The sequence below is a fragment of the Neolamprologus multifasciatus genome, chromosome 5 (assembly GCF_963576455.1).
Source record: "Neolamprologus multifasciatus chromosome 5, fNeoMul1.2, whole genome shotgun sequence".
Classification (NCBI taxonomy): Eukaryota; Metazoa; Chordata; class Actinopteri; order Cichliformes; family Cichlidae; genus Neolamprologus; species Neolamprologus multifasciatus.
In genome coordinates, this window is record NC_140443.1 from 13,657,216 (window position 1) to 13,675,928 (window position 18,713).

The 18,713-nt window shown below is 42.4% G+C and overlaps 1 long non-coding RNA gene across 1 annotated transcript; it reads right to left on the bottom strand.

Moving 5' to 3' along the window:
- Positions 1-17,026: 17,026 nt before the first annotated feature.
- LOC146518178 (uncharacterized) lies at positions 17,027-17,708 on the bottom strand. Its single transcript, XR_014874006.1, has 3 exons — positions 17,518-17,708; positions 17,301-17,431; positions 17,027-17,209 (listed from the first exon to the last, which is right to left on the bottom strand). It is a non-coding gene; the product is annotated as an uncharacterized LOC146518178 (long non-coding RNA).
- Positions 17,709-18,713: the final 1,005 nt, after the last annotated feature.

An 18,713-nucleotide genomic window follows, 5' to 3' on the forward strand; every position in this document is an offset into this window, starting at 1 on the left:
AAGCTTCATACAAAGTGCTGTTGCTATTTTGCTTATATTTTATCTATATCTTTTCTTTCTCATTCACAGAAACCAAGTCTATTTTGGATTTGAACAAATGCATTACAGTCAGGTTCACCTGAGAGCTCTATAATGTCTTTGCCTTTCTTCCTAAAAAAAAAGTCTTGAATTTCTGCTCTCATTTCCCAAACTCTTCTTAGCACTTTATTTAGTCTGTCTCATAGCTATTATTTTCAGTAGTTCTCCGGAGCAGACAAAAATAAATAAAAAAAATAGTTTTTTGCAGGTAACATCTGCACTATATGTCATTTTTTCCCCCTCACACATATTTCAATGAAATCTTCTCCCTTGCGGACACTGCCCAGATTTTGTGAAAAAAGTTGTGATATAAAATTCTTAGCATGCTGCTGATTCAGTTTACTTTTGAACTCATTATCAAATATCAGTTCACAGATTTCAGAACCAACAAAAACACCTTCCTTAATATCGGTCTCAATTTTCTTGAGACCAAAATTGTTTTTTAAATGCTGAAACTCATTGCTGTTTCTGTCCATTTATTCTAGTTGTCCAACACCTGGAGCACTGTACAAAAAAAACTACCAGGACATACTGGACAAAAAAAGTTTTAAAATTCTGAGTCAACAAGTGAATTTTTGTTAAAGAACAGCTGAAAGAATCTCAAAAGCAAAATGCTTGCATTGACAATTCAGCTGCATTTGATTGCACATACATAGGTGCGTAAATAAGAAAAAATAAATAAATATCTGGTACCTTGAAAAATAAAACCAACATACTTGTAGTGTGATTTCCGATCAAAAATTGTAAAAAAAAAAATTGAAAGGGCTTCTCTGATGGGGAGTTTATATAATGTCAGTGTGGCTCCATGGTGTAGTGGTTTTAACATATTCGCCTTAAATGTAAAGATCCCCAGCTGGAGGGGACCGAGATGAGACCTATGTGGGACACAAGCTACTACTCTGTATCACAACTATATGTTGGTGACCCCTTAGAAAATCAGGGTGCGATTAGTCTTCTTCACTTCCTTCCTCTCCTTCTCCAAGGTTTAGTTAACAGAGGCTTTTGACCAAAAGGATTTAAAGGTAAAACAAAGGTTTCTGTCACATTGTTCAGTCTGGTAAATACTAAAAAACAACAGAGAGCAAGTCCCTTGTGTTAGTTGTCCACGCCACAATAAGGTTATAGTTTTTCCTGAGAAAAAAATGATATCTACATTTTTTTAGATGAGGCCACAGATCTGGATATTGGTTCTGAGACAGCTCATTATTCTCTTTTCTGTGGCTGGTGTCCCACCAGATCTACATTTTCAGCCAAACTGGCAATCATACCTTTATTCCTTGGCCCTCCTATGTTCCTTTCTACCCAAGTGCAATTGTCAGTGAGCAAATCCCATGTCCTTTTGTCAGGTCATCATCACAAAGAAAAAATAAACATATTTTCTTTTCTTTTCTTCTTTTCTTTTCTTTTCTTTTTCTTTTTTTTTTTAATGAAAAACGAAAGCAGATCCTGAGACTTTGGAACTTTGGAACAAGCTCGGGCTCATGGGTGTATAATGACAGGATCGGAAATCCAGTGAGCAGTGTGTTGACATGTGAAAAAACTGAGTGCCATTTACTTAATGTTTTATTATCTCTTATGTGATGAGTGAAGTTATAGCCTCTCCCCAGCTCCGTGTTTTTATTTTAACAATGTGGTTCAACAAATTCTCAATCTGACACTGCAAAATGGGTCTGCGCATTCCAAATGACACATGTTGGGTTCTGATCTACCCTCACTTTTCTTAACATATGGGTTATATTAAGGCAGCTAACTCTTTTTGGTCAAAATATTTATCAGCAAAAACAAAAGCCTTATTCGTGCAAACTCCCCCCAGAAGAGATTTTGTTGAGGGACAACATTTAAGTATGAGTTATAGTTTGACCACATGTTGGGCCATAAAACAACCCAATTTGCCTTTTTAGCCCTTAGGCTGCCGGTAAGCTAGGATCTAGATGTTCAACACTGCCTGTGAATTAATAACCCTAACCCTCATTTAGAGCTTTTTAAATTTTTGTTCTTTTGTCATGAGAACATACTGTGCAGGGACTCAAAACAACACTGGGAAATGTCTCTTTCTGCACAATACAAAAAAATATAAGATGTAAATTTCATGAGCTGCTGTGTCTCTAGTTTGAAATAATCAATTAAAACGAAACACATGTTTACTAAATCAGCAAAAACGATAGCAACAATGTGTCAGCTGTGATTTTGATTAAAATTTTGTTTTTTTGTCTACCCTCCAAACACTTCCCAGCAAGCACTGAATATAAATGGTAAATGGTCAGTATTTGTATAGCGCTTTTTCTAGTCCCTAAGGACCCCAAAGCACTTTACACAACCAGTCATCCACCCATTCACACACTGGTGATGGCAAGCTACATTGTAGCCACAGCCACCCTGGGGCGCACTGACAGAGGCGAGGCTACCGGACACTGGCGCCACCGGGCCCTCTGACCACCACCAGTAGGCAACGGGTGAAGTGTCTTGCCCAAGGACACAACGACCAAGACTGTCCTAACCGGGGCTCGAACTGGCAACCTTCCGATTCGAAGGCAAACTTCCAACTCTTGAGCCACAATCGCCCCTCAGTCATACCATCAGTCATACTGATGGTATGACTGAATACCATCAGTCATATTTTTCTTGAACATCAAGCAGAGGTGATGATTGTGCTAAAATAACAATAATAAAAATAAGAATTAAAATGAAAAGTTCACACACATGTAATTATGATATATGCATATATCATAATTTATTTTTAGTTATCAAATATAAAGAAAAAAAAAAGTAAAAACGCAGTACAAAGCTACCTAATATCCAGTAATGGAAGACTGAAAATGGAGTGGAGTGTCTGAACAACCATTTAGTAACCAAAGAGCCAGATGGTTGTATTTGTTTTGTTTTTTTTGTTATTGCTTAATTGCAATAATGTTGTAACGGCAACCTTCGGTCTGTCTTTGCCGTTTCTGCAGGATGTAAAGTTTCTGACTCGTGCTGTTGTTAACTAGCTCGGATGCCTAGCAAAAACGAGGCGAAGGAAAAAAGGGGCAAAACATTTATTTTCCTTATAAACCGAAAGGTACAAAACAAATGCCTCTGGTGGGAGCTTTCCTTTATGATACAACAAAAAATAACATTAAAACGGCGACGGTCAAAAAACTGTTGCTCCACATCCTGCTCGCTTAGCTAACCTTTTACCCACACCCCTCCGCATGCGGGCCAAATACACACCCCTTAACGACACTTATCAACACTTTACAACAACAGACTAACAAAGCAGGATTAATTTATGGAGCACAGCCGATTACATTAAAACATAAAATGATCAAGATTATAATAGAAACTTAAAGATCTTGACAAATACTTAAATATGGCATGGACTTGGCTCCAACATCCTGGCCCCTAATTGTTCTTGTGAGCCACAAAACAATTACTCTTATACATACATTTATATATTGTTCAGAACAACAAATCAAACCTTCCAGATAATGAACAGGCAAATATACAAAGTACTTAAACTGCTCATATGGCACATTAATGTCCTTATTCCAACAGAAACTTAGTTTTGTCTTGTTACAGCAGGAACTCTTCTTAAGCTGGAACATGTCTTCGTGGATGCGTGTATGTGTGTATGTTGGGGAGATTAGGGAATGGAGTCAGAGGTTCAAGCACATGACTCACCGTAGGAGACCAGCCTTTACTGCTGTCTCTTGAGTAATATGTAGAAGGGGCGCTACATATCACACTCTAGCAGCACACAAAGCTTCGCCACAGGTCGTAGGAGAATGTTTTTGCTGGTTTTCACCTTGGCTTGACGAACCCGACCTTTGGCATCCTCAAACGTCTGAATCACTCGACCCATTAGCCACGAATTTCTTGGAGCGGAATCATCCACGATGAGGACAATATCACCTTGACTGATATTTCTTTGTGGAAGGGCCCACTTTTGTCTCTTTTGCAAGTCCAGCAGATACTCCAAAACAAATCCGCCAAGTACTGGACTTGACGCCATCTACGCCTCGAGTACAAGTCGCTCCTGCTGAATACTCCAGGAGGTAGCGGAGTTTTGGCTTTCATCAAAAGCAAATGGTTTGGCGTCAAGGCCTCCAGGTCATTCGGATCGGTAGAGACTCTTGAGATAGAGCGGCTATTGATAATCGCCTCTACTTCACACAGCAGTGTGTGCAGACCCTCCTCATCAAGGATCTGCTGCTCCACAACGGAGCTGAGCACTTTGCGTATGGACCGTATCTGCCGCTCCCAAACTCCTCCAAAATGTGAGGCAGCTGGGGGGTTGAATATCCATGTGATGCCTTTAACCAACAAGGCTTCTTGAATCTTTGCATTATCCAAAGCACGCACTGCTTCCCGCAGCTCCCTCTCTGCACTTACAAAGTTTGTTCCATTGTCAGAACGCATCAACTGCACCTGTCCCCTCCTAGCAATGAACCTTCGCAATGCATGAATACAAGAGTCCGTGTCCAACAAATTTGCCAGCTCAATATGCACAGCCCTCACTGTCAAGCAGGTAAAAACTACGCCATACCTTTTGATCATGGACCTACCCCTTTTGATTTCAAAGGGACCAAAGTAGTCCACACCGACACTTGTGAACGGTGGCTCATCGGGCGTGAGCCTTTCAGTAGGAAGATCTGCCATGATCTGACTTGCCGCTTTCCCATGATGCCGTCTGCAGACGACGCACCGGGACAAAATTTTCCGGACAGCAGCATGAGATCTTAGTATCCAGTACTTCTGCCGTACCTTTGATAGGACATGATTCCTGCCACAATGTCCAAGATCCTCGTGAGTAGATCTGAGAATGAGAGTGGCTATATGCTGATCCTTAGCCAAGATTGCAGGGTGTTTTAACTCCTCTTGCATACTAGATCTGCTCAATCTGCCACCCACTCTCAGAATGCCATCCTGTACAATTGGCGACAACTGACAAAGAGGGCTATCCTTTGACACTGTCTTTCCTTGTTGCAGCTTGGCAATCTCTTCGCCAAACCGCTGCCCTTGACTGAAGCGCACGATCTCCACTTCTGCCTCAGCCATGTCACTCACAGAAAGTGGCAAGATGGGAAGGTTAGCCTTGAAGTGTGTCATTTGCTTCTCCTGCTCCGACCTTCGTCTTCCTACCTCCAACCTTCCATCATAGAGATTCGCTTTTAAATCCTTCCTCCTTTGAGCAAGAAGCTTCAGCACACCGTTTAATCTCAGGACCCATGAAACGGCTCTTTTAACCCGACGCCAGCTTGAGTAATGATGAATGAGCTGAGAGGTGGCGTCTGCAGCTTCTTCAACCACAAGAGCATATACAGATGCTTCTTTGACTTCTGGGTCATTACAGATTGGCTGGCATACACTGTCTGGCATTTCTGGCCACTCCATTTCTGGTTTCATAATGAAATCTGGACCTGTGATCCATGTCTTTGCCTTGAGAAAGGCACCAACACTGAGCCCTCTGGAAGCAAAGTCTGCAGGATTGGCCGAGGTGTTCACATATCTCCACTGAGAGACAGCCGATCTATCCTTAATGGCAGCAACTCTATTGGCAACAAACGTACGAAACCTCGCTGTTTCATTCTTGAGGTACTTAATCACCGACGTGCTGTCCGTCCAAAAGACAGACTCCTCCAACTCCAACTCCAGTTCGGCTCTTACCATCCTGTCCATCTTTGCTGCCACCACTGCAGCAGTAAGCTCGAGTCGTGGTATGGTCACTGGCTTCAATGGTGTAACCCTGGCTTTACCAATAATGAAAGCACTATGTGGCTGGTTCAGATTGTTTTTTGAAACCAGGTATGTGGCTATGCCATACCCCCTTTCACTTGCGTCAGCAAAGTGATGAAGTCGAGCTGAAGAGATCTTGCCAAGGTTGACTGGTCTCACACATCTGTCTACCTCAAACCTAGCTAAGTGGTGCAAACTGCTGACCCATTGTTGCCACTGCAGAGACAGAGCTTCTGGCATGAAATCATCCCATGCATGCTTTGTTCTGCTTAGCTCTTGCAGGATGTGCTTCACTGGCAAGATCAGAGGGGATAAAATCCCAAGTGGGTCATATATGGTGCTCACCATCGAAAGCAGTCCTCTCCTTGTGAGTGGTTTGCTCTCAACCAGAACTCTGAATTTCAGCGTGTCAGACTCCACGCACCACTGAACCCTAAAGCTCTTTCAATAGGGAGGCAGTCCCTTTCAAGATCGAGCTCCTTGACTTCTTTGGCCCTGTCATCCTCAGGTATAGACGCAAGCACCGCTCTGCTGTTGGAAATCCACTTAGTGAGCTTGAAACCTCCTGCAGCGCACAAAGCCCTGAGGTCCCGAATCAGTGAGATTGCCTGCTCTTCAGTGCCGACAGATTTCAGGCAATCATCCACATAAAAGTTCCTTAGAACAGAGTTCGTTGCAATATGGTTGAACCTCGCCTGATTGTCCTCAGCACACCTTTGCAGCGCGTAGCATGCACAGCTTGGTGAAGAAGTTGCACCGAACAAGTGGACTACCATTCTGTATTCCTTGAGGCCTTCACCAAGATCTCCATGTGGCCACCACAAGAATCTCAGCAGATCAGCATCTTCAGCGGGAACCCTGACTTGATGAAACATGCCTTCAATATCAGACATGAAGGCAACTGGCTCCTGCCTGAACCTCATCAAAACACCTATGAGGGAATGGGTTAAGTCTGGCCCCTGCAACAGCTGTGAGTTCAGTGACATGCCTTGATACGTGGATGCACAGTCAAATACCACTCTCAACTTGTGCTTGGTTGGGTGGTAGACCCATGATGTGGGAGATACCATATTCTGCTACCACTTTTACAAGTTTCTGCCACAGGAACTTCTTCGGCATAGCCCCTTTCCAGTGTCTCTGTCATAAACTTTGTGTACTCTTGATGAAACTCACTGTCTCTTAACAGCCTCCGTTTCAGGCCTTCTGCTCTTTGTACCGCCACAACACGGTTGTTTGGAAATGCAGCCGCCTTATTCTTTAAAGGGAGGCCAATGGTGTAGTGACCATGAACCTGCTTCACTGACAGTGACACAGACTCCATAAATTGTCTGTCTCTGGCTGACATTTCCATTTTCTCAGATAACTCATGCTCAGGGAAGTCATACTTCATTTGCTGCTGCGAGAGCTCCTCTAGCTTTGTCACCGATATCCTGTTCACCATCACCGGTGGCCACTCAACAGCTCCTTGAGCAATACCCTGTTCTCTTAGCAGAGGTCCATTAATCGTCCAGCCTAGTGCAGTTTTTACAGCACATGGGCCGTTGCCCTCACTGTTGATAACCTTCCAGGGCTCAAGCGCCTTTGGTACATTCGTGCCTATTAACATACCAATTTTTCCATCAATCTGCTTGAGCTGAACCTCCTTCAAATAAGGCCATCCGTCCACATCACTTTGTTGTGGAATGTTCTCCTTTGTCACTGGAATCTCTGCCTGTGTGAAAACCTGGGGAATCTTCAAAAAGTTGTCCTCATCCAAACCACTGACCTCGAGACCCTTAACGACATGAGTACTGATTGTCGCTTCCTTTCCCATGGTGCGGAGCAGAATGTTGGACTTTTTCCCTGTGACCTGTAAATCCCTCATCAGCTCATCTGTACAAAAGGTTCCAGTGCTTCCTGGGTCTAAGAACGCGTATGATTCAACTGTTGTGTTGCTCCTTGAACATCTGACCTTCACAGGCACAATTGAAGTGCACAGACTGCTTCGCCAGCCCCGGGTACAACCGCATGTTTCACTGCCTGCTGCTGGAGAAAACTTGCTGTTGGTTCTCTGATACTTTTACTGTCACTATCAGGAGAAGAGTACTGCTCCTTATGCAGAATGGTGGGATGTTTCTGAGAACAAGTCTCACATGTGTGTCTTTGCTGGCAGCCTTTGCTCAGATGCCCCTGTGACAGGCAACCAAAACACAAGCTCTTTGATTTGAGAAAATCAAGTCTTTCTCTGTGAGGCTTTTGCTTGAGGAGTCTGCAGGTACTGAGGTTATGTCCTCCCTTATGACAGAAAAGACACTGTCTTCCACCTGCAGAGCCTACATTTTCCCTTTCCCTCTTTGTCTGCTCCGCACTGTTTGACACAGGTGCCGTATTAGTAGCAAAGATGCTTTCCCTCTCCTTGAATTTCAGAGCATTCTCTTTGAATACCTTTGCTTTGCCCTTGTCTCTAGACAAAGTGGTGTCCTGAATGTTACCAAACAATGGGTGAGAAGCGATCTTTGCCTGCTTCTCTACAAAACTGACCAGATCAGCGAATCTAGCTCTCATTGCTGTACGTTCTTGAATGTCACAGGCGAAACCCCTCCACCTTTCCCTTAATTTAAAAGGAAGACTTGGAGATGGACTGTTCTCATATTAGAAGGGCTATCCATCTCCTCAATGTACTCCATGCTGTCTACTGTGTTACAGCAACTAGTGAGGAACATAGCAAACTCCATCAGTGCATCACCATCCTCTGGCTTGATTACAGGCCATTTTAGAGCTCTTTCAATGTAGGCTGAGGCAATAGTATATTCATCCCCAAAATGCTTGCGCAGAAGCCTCTTGGCTTCAGCGTAGCCCCTGTCAGGATACATGTGCGAACAGCTACGAACAAGAACCTTGGGTCTCCCTTGGGTGAACTGCTCCAGGAAGCGCAACCTATCTCTATTGCTGTCTGTCCTTTCCTCAATCCCATGCTCGAACGCTTTCATAAAAAACCCAAACTCCAGTGGATCCCCACTGAATACTGGAACATCCAACGGAGGGAGAGTGGATGCTTTCTGTTGTTTTACTAGGAGCTCTGTAATGTCGTTTTGTCGCTTCATGACATCCAATAAGTCTTTAACATCAGCCATCCTGCCTTGACTAGTAATAGACTGGCTATTATCCTTCTTATTCATTGAATGAGGAAGCCTGCTACTCCTTTCTGAGCCCTCCATTACCTCTGACTCACATTCTCGACCAACATCTCCATGTTCTGGCTGAACCAAACCAAAACTGGCCCCAATATTTTGGCCCGGAGCTCTTTGGCAGGTAGCCATTTTGTTGACCAAGTCAGCAGAAGTGTTATAGGCTGGCTCCTTCACAGTCAGCACCTCAAGCTTTGCATTAGCCGCAGCAATAGCTGTTTGCAACTCCCATTCCTCCCTTTTTGCCTTAAGAACAGCTTCTTGTCTGTCAATCTCCATCTTTTGCTTTAATGCCTCAGCACGCGCTACCAGAGCAGCCCTTTCTGCCTCAATCTTTAGCCTGGCAGAATATGTGGTCGAAGACACAGCAGAAGAAGGTTCGACTGCTTCGATGTGCTTTACTGCGTCTGGACGATATCGCTGAAGCACTGTCTGCAGGCTCAACTTCAGCATCAACCATTCTTGCTTCATCTGCTTGCATTTCCACTCTTTGTAACCATCTCTCGACTTTCTCCACAAAACTTCCTCAAAATAGCTAGCCTTTGGGCTCATACCACCTGTGTCTGATCATGAAGAAGTTCTGACTCAGTCAAGTGAATTTTTAACTGCATCGTTGTTTTCACAAAACTCAATATACATTTTTGAGAAGTCAGTGGCTATTTAACAGACACTTCCTCAAAATTGCCTTCATCTCCATAAGCTCCTCAATCTCTTTTATCTTTCTAGTAAGATAACCCAACTTGGTTTCCTTGTCACTTTAAGATGCTGAAGCTTTTCCTCTTGTGCTTTAAAGGTTGGCTTGGAAACTCTTTTTTCCTGTTGCTCCATATTAATTGCGCTGCCATATAACCTTTCAATGCCAATTAATCCTTTACACAGGCCATGTACGATTTAACCATGCAGGAATTTTCACAAACCGTAAAGCAGGCACAGCCTCTTACTTTTCAGATGCGGGGTTTTCTTACTGCCGAAAGGATCCGGAAAACACCGGGAAGACTGAAGCGCATCCTCTTTCACGTCCCGTTTTCCAGTTTTTCCTTGCCGCGCCGCGCCGATTTACTCTGTGCGCCGGTGACGTGTGCGTAATTCCTCTCACTTTCGGAGCAGTTTTTTGACTAATGTAACGGCAACCTTCGGTCTGTCTTTGCCGTTTCTGCAGGATGTAAAGTTTCTGACTCGTGCTGTTGTTAACTAGCTCGGAATTGCCTAGCAAAACGAGACGAAGGAAAAAAGGGGCAAAACATTTATTTTCCTTATAAACCGAAAGGTACAAAACAAATGCCTCTGGTGGGAGCTTTCCCTTTATGATACAACAAAAAATAACATTAAAACGGCGACGGTCAAAAAACTGTTGCTCCACATCCTGCTCGCTTAGCTAACCTTTTACCCACACCCCTCCGCATGCGGGCCAAATACCAACCCCTTAAACGACACTTATCAAACACTTTACAACAACAGACTAACAAAGCAGGATTAATTTATGGAGCACAGCCGATTACATTAAAACATAAAATGATCAAGATTATAATAGAACTTAAAGATCTTGACAAATACTTAAATATGGCATGGACTTGGCTCCAACATCCTGGCCCCTAATTTGTTCTTGTGAAGCCACAAAACAATTACTCTTATACATACATTTATATATTGTTCAGAACAACAAATCAAACCTTCCAGATAAACGAACAGGCAAATATACAAAAGTACTTAAACTGCTCATATGGCACATTAATGTCCTTATTCCAACAGAAACTTAGTTTTGTCTTGTTACAGCAGGAACTCTTCTTAAGCTGGAACATGTCTTCGTGGATGCGTGTATGTGTGTATGTTGGGGAGATTAGGGAATGGAGTCAGAGGTTTCAAGCACCATGACTCACCGTAGGAGACCAGCCTTTACTGCTGTCTCTGAGTAATATGTAGAAGGGGCGCTACATATCACAAATGTGATCAATATGTCTTTGTATGAGCAATAATACCTATAACTGGTCTGTTTCTAGTAGAATCTTGGCTTTGCCTGAGATAACATGGTTTCAACCATGTTTGCTGGCTTGACTAGCAGCAGGTTCCTGTTTTTGCGGTCCTATTTCCATATGTGGTTGTGTTTTCTTACTTTGAATAATGTTGTGTCTAAAAGAGGATAAGCTCTACGGACCATTGTACATTTTTGTGTCCAGTCGTTCACATGAGACTAAGCTTAGCAGGTTTTCTGTGCAGTCATAATACTTTAAAAAAAATAATCATATGGTTTTGTTTTTCCTAGAAGCTGCTGGTAGTAATCTGACAAAGCGCAGAGCAGCATAACTTCCAACCACCTCATCTGCTCTGTTAAACACACTCACATAATGATGTATGAAGAAACAGGATTTTGTGTGTGTTGTTTGGAAATGCGAATACATGCACAAAAATGGCTCTTATATAGCACTTGAGTATCTTGCCCAAGGCCACTTTTGGCATCCAGACCAACCTTGCCATTAGATGACCTTCTCGAACCCCCTGAGCTGTAATCACCTGGTATATGCAGGCAGTCCTCCCATCAAAGGCTAAACAAAGCCTAACCCCACATAGCACTTAGACAAGATCCAGGATGCTTAGAATGGTATGGCTGTAAGTTGTTGGCAAGACAGCATGTGAAGATGTGTGTGTTTTTGATAATAAATGTTAAGGTTACAGTAAGTACATCTATTTTCTGTTTGCTTAAGTCACTATGCAATTCAGTTTCAGTGAAATTAGTTTTGTAAGGGTCATATTTACTCAGTCCTCATTTACAATCCCTATGGTTTAATATGATGGATTATTGTACTGTCTCTACCTTACAATATAAAGCTCCTTGAGGGTTGGTAATTGAGTTTATTTGGATTGGATTGGATTCAATGTTGTCCCAGTTAATAACATCCTCAATTTTTCCAGAACCGCTTTTCACCAGTTAGGCAGTGTGTTTTATGGGAATTTCTGACCATTCTTCTTGTCACTTAGACACTGAGGCTGAAGCAGAAGCCCTCAGCTGGCCTTCTGCTCCAACAACCACTCTAATTCATCCCAAAGGTGTTGTATCAGCTAAATGACTGGACTGTGCATGCCAGTCAAATTCTTCCACACCAAACTCACTCATCCATGTCCTTTATAAAACCTTGCTTTGCACTACTGGGAAGTCATTTTGGAACAGGATGGTGTCATCCCACAAACTGTTCCCCTTAATGTTTGGAACATGAAATTATCCATAAGCTCTTGATGTGCTTAAACATCAAGAATTCTTTTACGTCAAACTAAAGGCCTGAGCCCAACTCCTGAAAAACAACCAAACACCATAATCCAGTTCTCCTCCAAACTTTTACACTTTGGACATGCAGTCAGACCAGTACCGCTGTCCTGGCAACTGCCAAATCATAATTTGTTAATCCAGAGAACGCATGTACACTGCTCTAGAATCCAGCGGACTTTACACCATTGCATCTGACTGAACTCGCTTCTGAGCTTCTGAGAGTGACCCAGTGTTTCACAAATGTTTGTAAAAGCAGTCTGCATGCCTAGGTTGATCTTATACACTTGTGGCCATGGAAGTAAAAGAACATCTGGATTCAATGATTTGGATGGTGTGAGTGAATACTTTTGGCAATACAGTGTACAAAAAAAATAAGTGCATCATTTTAAAGTAAACAACATTTACACCACTGCCTCAGTGTTTTTTTTTTTAAACCAGTTACCATATTTGGAAGCGAGGTGTAGTGCAAAATCTTTTAGCTATGAAAGCTTCTTTAAGTGTTAAGCTTCAAGAAGTCATGTTGTGACTTCATCAGGGTACTGACATTTCCCTTCAAAAAGACCTCAGAAAAAAGTAAGTTAGGTCAAACTATTTCTCATGTTATATTGGACCATATTGTTGCCAAAATGAAATGAGAAATGTGATGGATTTTCCAGGAGTTTCAAATTCTGCAATTAATTATTGTGATCAAATGTCATAACTGTGTACTTCAGTGAAATGACAAGTCCCGCTGATGAACATTCAAACCTGCTGTGTGTCTTGATCGATCATATTCTCAGATATCTTGGCAAAACACACACAGTTGGAAATCTTGGAAAAACACGCACGCACACAAAATAAATTTTCCTTTTCATTTCTAGAATAGGGTTAGCATTTGATATGCAAGCGTCAGCTTATGGGCAGACTTTGAGACCCAAGGCCTTTCCAGTCGTATATACTATAACTATGAGTCACATCATTTCATACAGTTTGGTAATGAATGAGTTAACACCCAAGTTATTGAGATGTAATTTCAGTTTAAGTATCTGGCTAACAGTCGAGTTCTTCTGCAGCACTCGTGGTAACCAGCATGAACTAAAGAGGATACCGCAGGTCACACTTTGACCTATGCATGTCAGACTTTGGGAAGTGCCCCCATGTCCCCATGTAACAGCAGCAGAAGAAAAGCACATATGCAAACAGGACAAGACATAGAACAGAAACACACACAATTTTTACAGAAAAAAATATTTACATCATGGACAATAGTTACAAAAAAACCGAGTACTGTACAGTTATTAAGATGAAAGTATAGGTTTTATTAATATAAACTGAGAAAAATATGTGCAATTTATAACAGTAGTAGTTGTTCGGTGGATTAGTGCAAATTACAGCGCTGATGTAAATGTCTGTGTTTGTTCGGAGCAGTTTTGATTGTACAGTCTGATACCTGATGAGTTTATCCAACCTCTTCTTCTCAATCGCCGATAAACTGCAGAGCTCCAACATACAACACTGTAAAAATGACGGATGCCACCCAGGGAGTCATAGAAGATCTTTAAAAGCGCTCCCTCGACTCTAAATGACCTCAGCCACCTCAGCAGGTAGAGTCTGCTCTGACCCTTCCTGTAAAGAGCCTCAGTGTTTGTGGCTCCAGTCCAGTTTTACTATTCAGGTGAATCACCCAGGTACCTATAAGAGTCCACTATCTCAATGTCCACTCCCTGGATGTTCACCAATGTCAGTGTGGTGGGTCTGCGTCTCCAGAAGTCAATTCAATTCAATTCAATTCAATTTTATTTATATAGCGCCAAATCACAAACAACAATCCCTCAAGTCACCACCAACTTCTTGGTTTTCCTGCAGTGATCAGCAGGTGGTTCTGCTGCACCAGTACACAACGTCCAGAGTCCACTGAGTCGTCCACACCTGTGATGAGGCCGACTATAGCAGAGTCATCAGAGAACATCTGTAGGTTTATCTGGAGTTGATGGAGAAGTCTGCAGTGCAGAAGGTGAAGAGGAACGATCGCCAGCACAATTCCCTCTGGGGCCCCCGTGCTGCAGACCAGCGTATCAGAGGACACAGCCCTGTGTTCTCACATACTGTGGGCGTCCTGTGAGGTAGTCCAGTATCCACTGGGACATGTTGTGGTCTACTCCAGATAGCTCCAGCTTGTCCTCAGAATTCGTGGCTGGATGCTGTTGAAAGCACTGGAGAAATCAAAAGAACATGATCAGAGCTCGGTGCAGGAGGTACATGATGGTGTCCCTCCACCCCGATGTAAACTGCAGCGGATCCATGAAGACCTCACCAGGGAGGCGCAGATGGTTTAGAACTAACCTCTCGAGGGTCTTCATCAGATGTGATGTCAGGGCTACTGGTATGTAGGGTATTAACCTTGGAGAAGGGTGCACTCCTATGATGGCCTTTTTGTTTTTTTCTATGTATACAAGAATTTTGACAAAGAAGTCAGTTTAGTTAGGTTGCACTATTATACCATAGTATAAAAACTGGCATAATAAGTAGTACTTGAAGATGATGATGTACAGGGTGGGCCATTTATATGGATACACCGTAATAAAATGGGAATGGTTGGTGATATTAAAGTCCTGTTTGTGGGACATTAGCATATGTGAGGGGGCAAACTCCTCAAGATGGGTGGTGACCATGGTGGCCATTTAGAAGTCGCCCATGTTGGATACAACTTTTGTTTTTTCAATAGGAAGAGGGCCATGTGACACATCAAACTTATTGGTAATGTCACAAGAAAAACAATGATGTGCTTGGTTTCAACATAACTTTATTCTTTCATGAGTTATTTACAAGTTTCTGACCACTTATAAAATGTGTCCAATGTGCTGCCCATTGTGTTGAATTGTCAATGCAACCCTCTTCTCCCTCTCTTCACACACTGATAGCAACACCGCAGGAGAAATGCCAGCACAGGCATCCAGTATTCGTAGTTTCAGGTACTGCACATCTCATATCTTCACACCATAGACAATTGCCTTCAGATGACCCCAAAGATAAAAGTCTAAGGGGGTCAGATCAGGAGACCTTGGGGGCCATTCAACTGGCCCACGATGACCAATCCACTTTCCAGGAAACTGTTCATCTAGGAATGCTCGGACCTGGCACCCATAATGTGGTGGTGCACCATCTTGCTGGAAAAACTCAGGGAATGTGCCAGCTTCAGTGCATAAAGAGGGAAACACATCATCATGTAGCAATTTCAAATATCCAGTGGCCTTAAGGTTTCCATTGATGAAGAATGGACCCACTATCGTTGTACCCCATATACCACACCAAACCATCACTTTTGTTGTTCCAACAGTCTTGGAGGGATCCATCTAATGTGGGTTAGTGTCAGACCAATAGCGGTGGTTTTGTTTGTTAACTTCACCATTCACATAAAAGTTTGCCTCATCACTGAACAAAATCTTCTGCGTGAACTGAGGGTCCTGTTCCAATTTTTGTTTTGCCCATTCTGCAAATTCTGTGCGCCGATCTGGGTCATCCTCGTTGAGATGCTGCAGTAGCTGGAGTTTGTAAGGGTGCCATTCGTGAGTAGCTAATATCCGCCGAAGGGATGTTCGACTAATGTCACTCTCCAGTGACATGCGGCGAGTGCTACGCTGTGGGCTCTTGCTACGCTGTGGGCTCTTGCTGAATGAAGCTAGGACAGCCACTGATGTTTCTTCATTAGTGACAGTTTTCTTGCGTCCACATTTTGGCAAATCCAACACTGAACCAGTTTCATGAAACTTAGCAATCAGTTTGCCAACTGTAGCATGGGAGATGGGTGGTCTCGTAGGGTGTCTTGCATTGAAATCTGCCGCAATGACCCGGTTACTGCGTTCACCAGATATCAACACAATTTTGATCCGCTCCTCACGTGTTAACCTCTTCGACATGTCAATGGCTGTGAATAAAGAGAAACTTGTAAATAACTCATGAAAGAATAAAGTTGCGTTGAAACCAAGCACATCATTGTTTTTCTTGTGACATTACCAATAAGTTTGATGTGTCACATGGCCCTTTTCTTATTGAAAAAACAAAAGTTGTATCCAAGATGGCCGACTTCTAAATGGCCTCCATGGTCACCACCCATCTTGAGGAGTTTCCCCCTTCACATATACTAATGTGCCACAAACAGGATTTTAATATCACCAACCATTCCCATTTTATTACAGTGTATCCATATAAATGGCCCACCCTGTAGTTAGGGGTGTAAAATTCAGGTCCTCAATGAACTTTTCATCATTATAAGATTTTGATCTACATAAGGGGAAAAATTGGCACAAACAAATCAATCATTATTTGTGATTCAGGGATGTTGGAATTGTGTTTCAAAACGTAGTCACAGTTTGCTCCAGAATTACTGTTAGTAGAGCTAATCATATCACTTCCAGAAGGATAAAAGCATGTATTGCAAAACACTTTGGCTTGCAAATTCTCAAGCTTTAACAGAAACATTCTTTTGGCAGCCAAAAAGACTAAGAAAACACAATTTTTCTGTTATTTTTTTTAATGATAGCTGTGCGGTCTCGTTTTTTTTTTAACAAACCAGCAAAAGGCACACCACATGTGAATCAATTCTCTAGCTTATCAACAGGCATGCCAACAGAGAGGCACTAGTGTCTGTTTAAAGTCTAAAGGGAATGATATGAGTCCTCATAATTCAGCATCTGACTGGCTTAAATGTGACTACAAAAAAACAAAATAAATGTGGATGTCTCTATGTAAGATTGATCCTAAACAAACTTGTGTATCCAACAAGGAATGGCTCAGAAAAAAGAAGTCAACTGTTACGGACTGGCCAGTTGTTATGCTGAGTGAACGGACTCTATGGCAGAACACACAGAAGCGCAGAAAATGCAAGGAGTGCTCTTTATTTGTGGTGTCAAAATGATATGAAATTATACAGAGGGACAAACAGAGGGAAACCAGGGGAGGACGCTGACACGTATTCGGAGGGAAAGGGGTTACCCGCGCACGCAGGGTGGATCTATAAGAAAAAGAAAAACGAAACTTTAGAGGGAGATGCCAAACCACCGGTAAGAAACAGCAACAAACATGGGGAGAGTTGGAGAGCTCACTTGTCACACTGGCTGTACGGGCTCGGGCGGGGATTCTCGGGATGTGGGAGAAACGCTGTAATTGATCTCCGTAGTGATCCCGGAAATGCGGCTTCACAAACAGCTGATAGGTAAGCGGGTGATGGATCCGGCTGAGGATACAAGACAACAGGTAAGCAAACAAAATCCCAGACATAGGTTGGCCGTAATGCACACCGCGGAGAATTAAACACGTTACCACTCGAGGAGGTGGCAATACTCCGACACCAGATGTCAGTCGCGCTGCTCCTAAGTAACGCTCCATCAAATGACGTCTGATGCACCGCCGGTGTGTCAGCATCCCGTGACACACCACCCCGCCTACCTGAGCTGAAAACAGAAGCAGACCCCGTGACACCACACCAGAGAAACCCCACCAACTCCTAACACCAGTGGGGAAAAAAACCCCAGATTTGAATCCAGTTGAAGTACCCGAGGCCTTGAAATAGGTAACGCAGGCAAGAAAACCTCAAAAATCTTGCAGCTGAAGGAATGTTTAGCTTTTTGTCTCAGTCTCAGTGGGTCGAGGTCAGAAGCTGTCTGTTATTTTTCATTAGTGGATTGTTTTTGTTACTGTTATCTGACGCAGTAGTTAAAGGAAAAAGAATTACAATATATACTTAAAAAAAGAAATATTGGCCTTAAAGCAATGAAAGAAAGAAAGAAACCCTAAAAAGAACTTTCTTTACACTCTTAGGTTCCATCCTAATGCTTCTCTTTTTATTGTTATTATTATTTTCATTATTATTATCGATGTAGCTGCAAGCTAATGATTTAAACAGCTGTGTTGTTCGTGAAATCTGCGGGTCTTGCTTTATTGTTGTTCAGGGAAAGCAGAAAACGTCTGTTGTAAAATACTGTTAGAAAACACTTTAGTGGGTGTGAATGAAGCCAGTTAGTACAATGACATTTTGAACTAGTTTTGCATCATGTCAGCTTATTTATTAACATTAACATCACTACCCAGTGAAATTATTTGTTCTTTGAATTAATTTTGTAAGTACCAGACAAATAAACAGTGTAAAAATAAATGTAAATGAAAAGATGCTATATTTGCCATATTTGCTATATTTTAAAAAGCTGTTAAAATATTGTATTTCAGTTCAACACAATACAAACACAGAAGCTTTTATAGTTATCATCTACATTACAGCTGAAGACATAAAGAACCCAGAGAGACTCTCGAGATGGTTGCACAATAACCACATGGCTTAAAAGAACAGGCCAAGAACAAAATAATATTTTCCTCTAAACTTGGTTGGTATAAATGTTCACTGAGGAAGTACCAATGCTGAGGACTGCAACCTGTTCAAATCAAGAGACACATTTTTGTTCCCTATATAAAGGGATAGATGTGAGTTATATCTTTGTTAGATGTCACACATAATGTCTGTG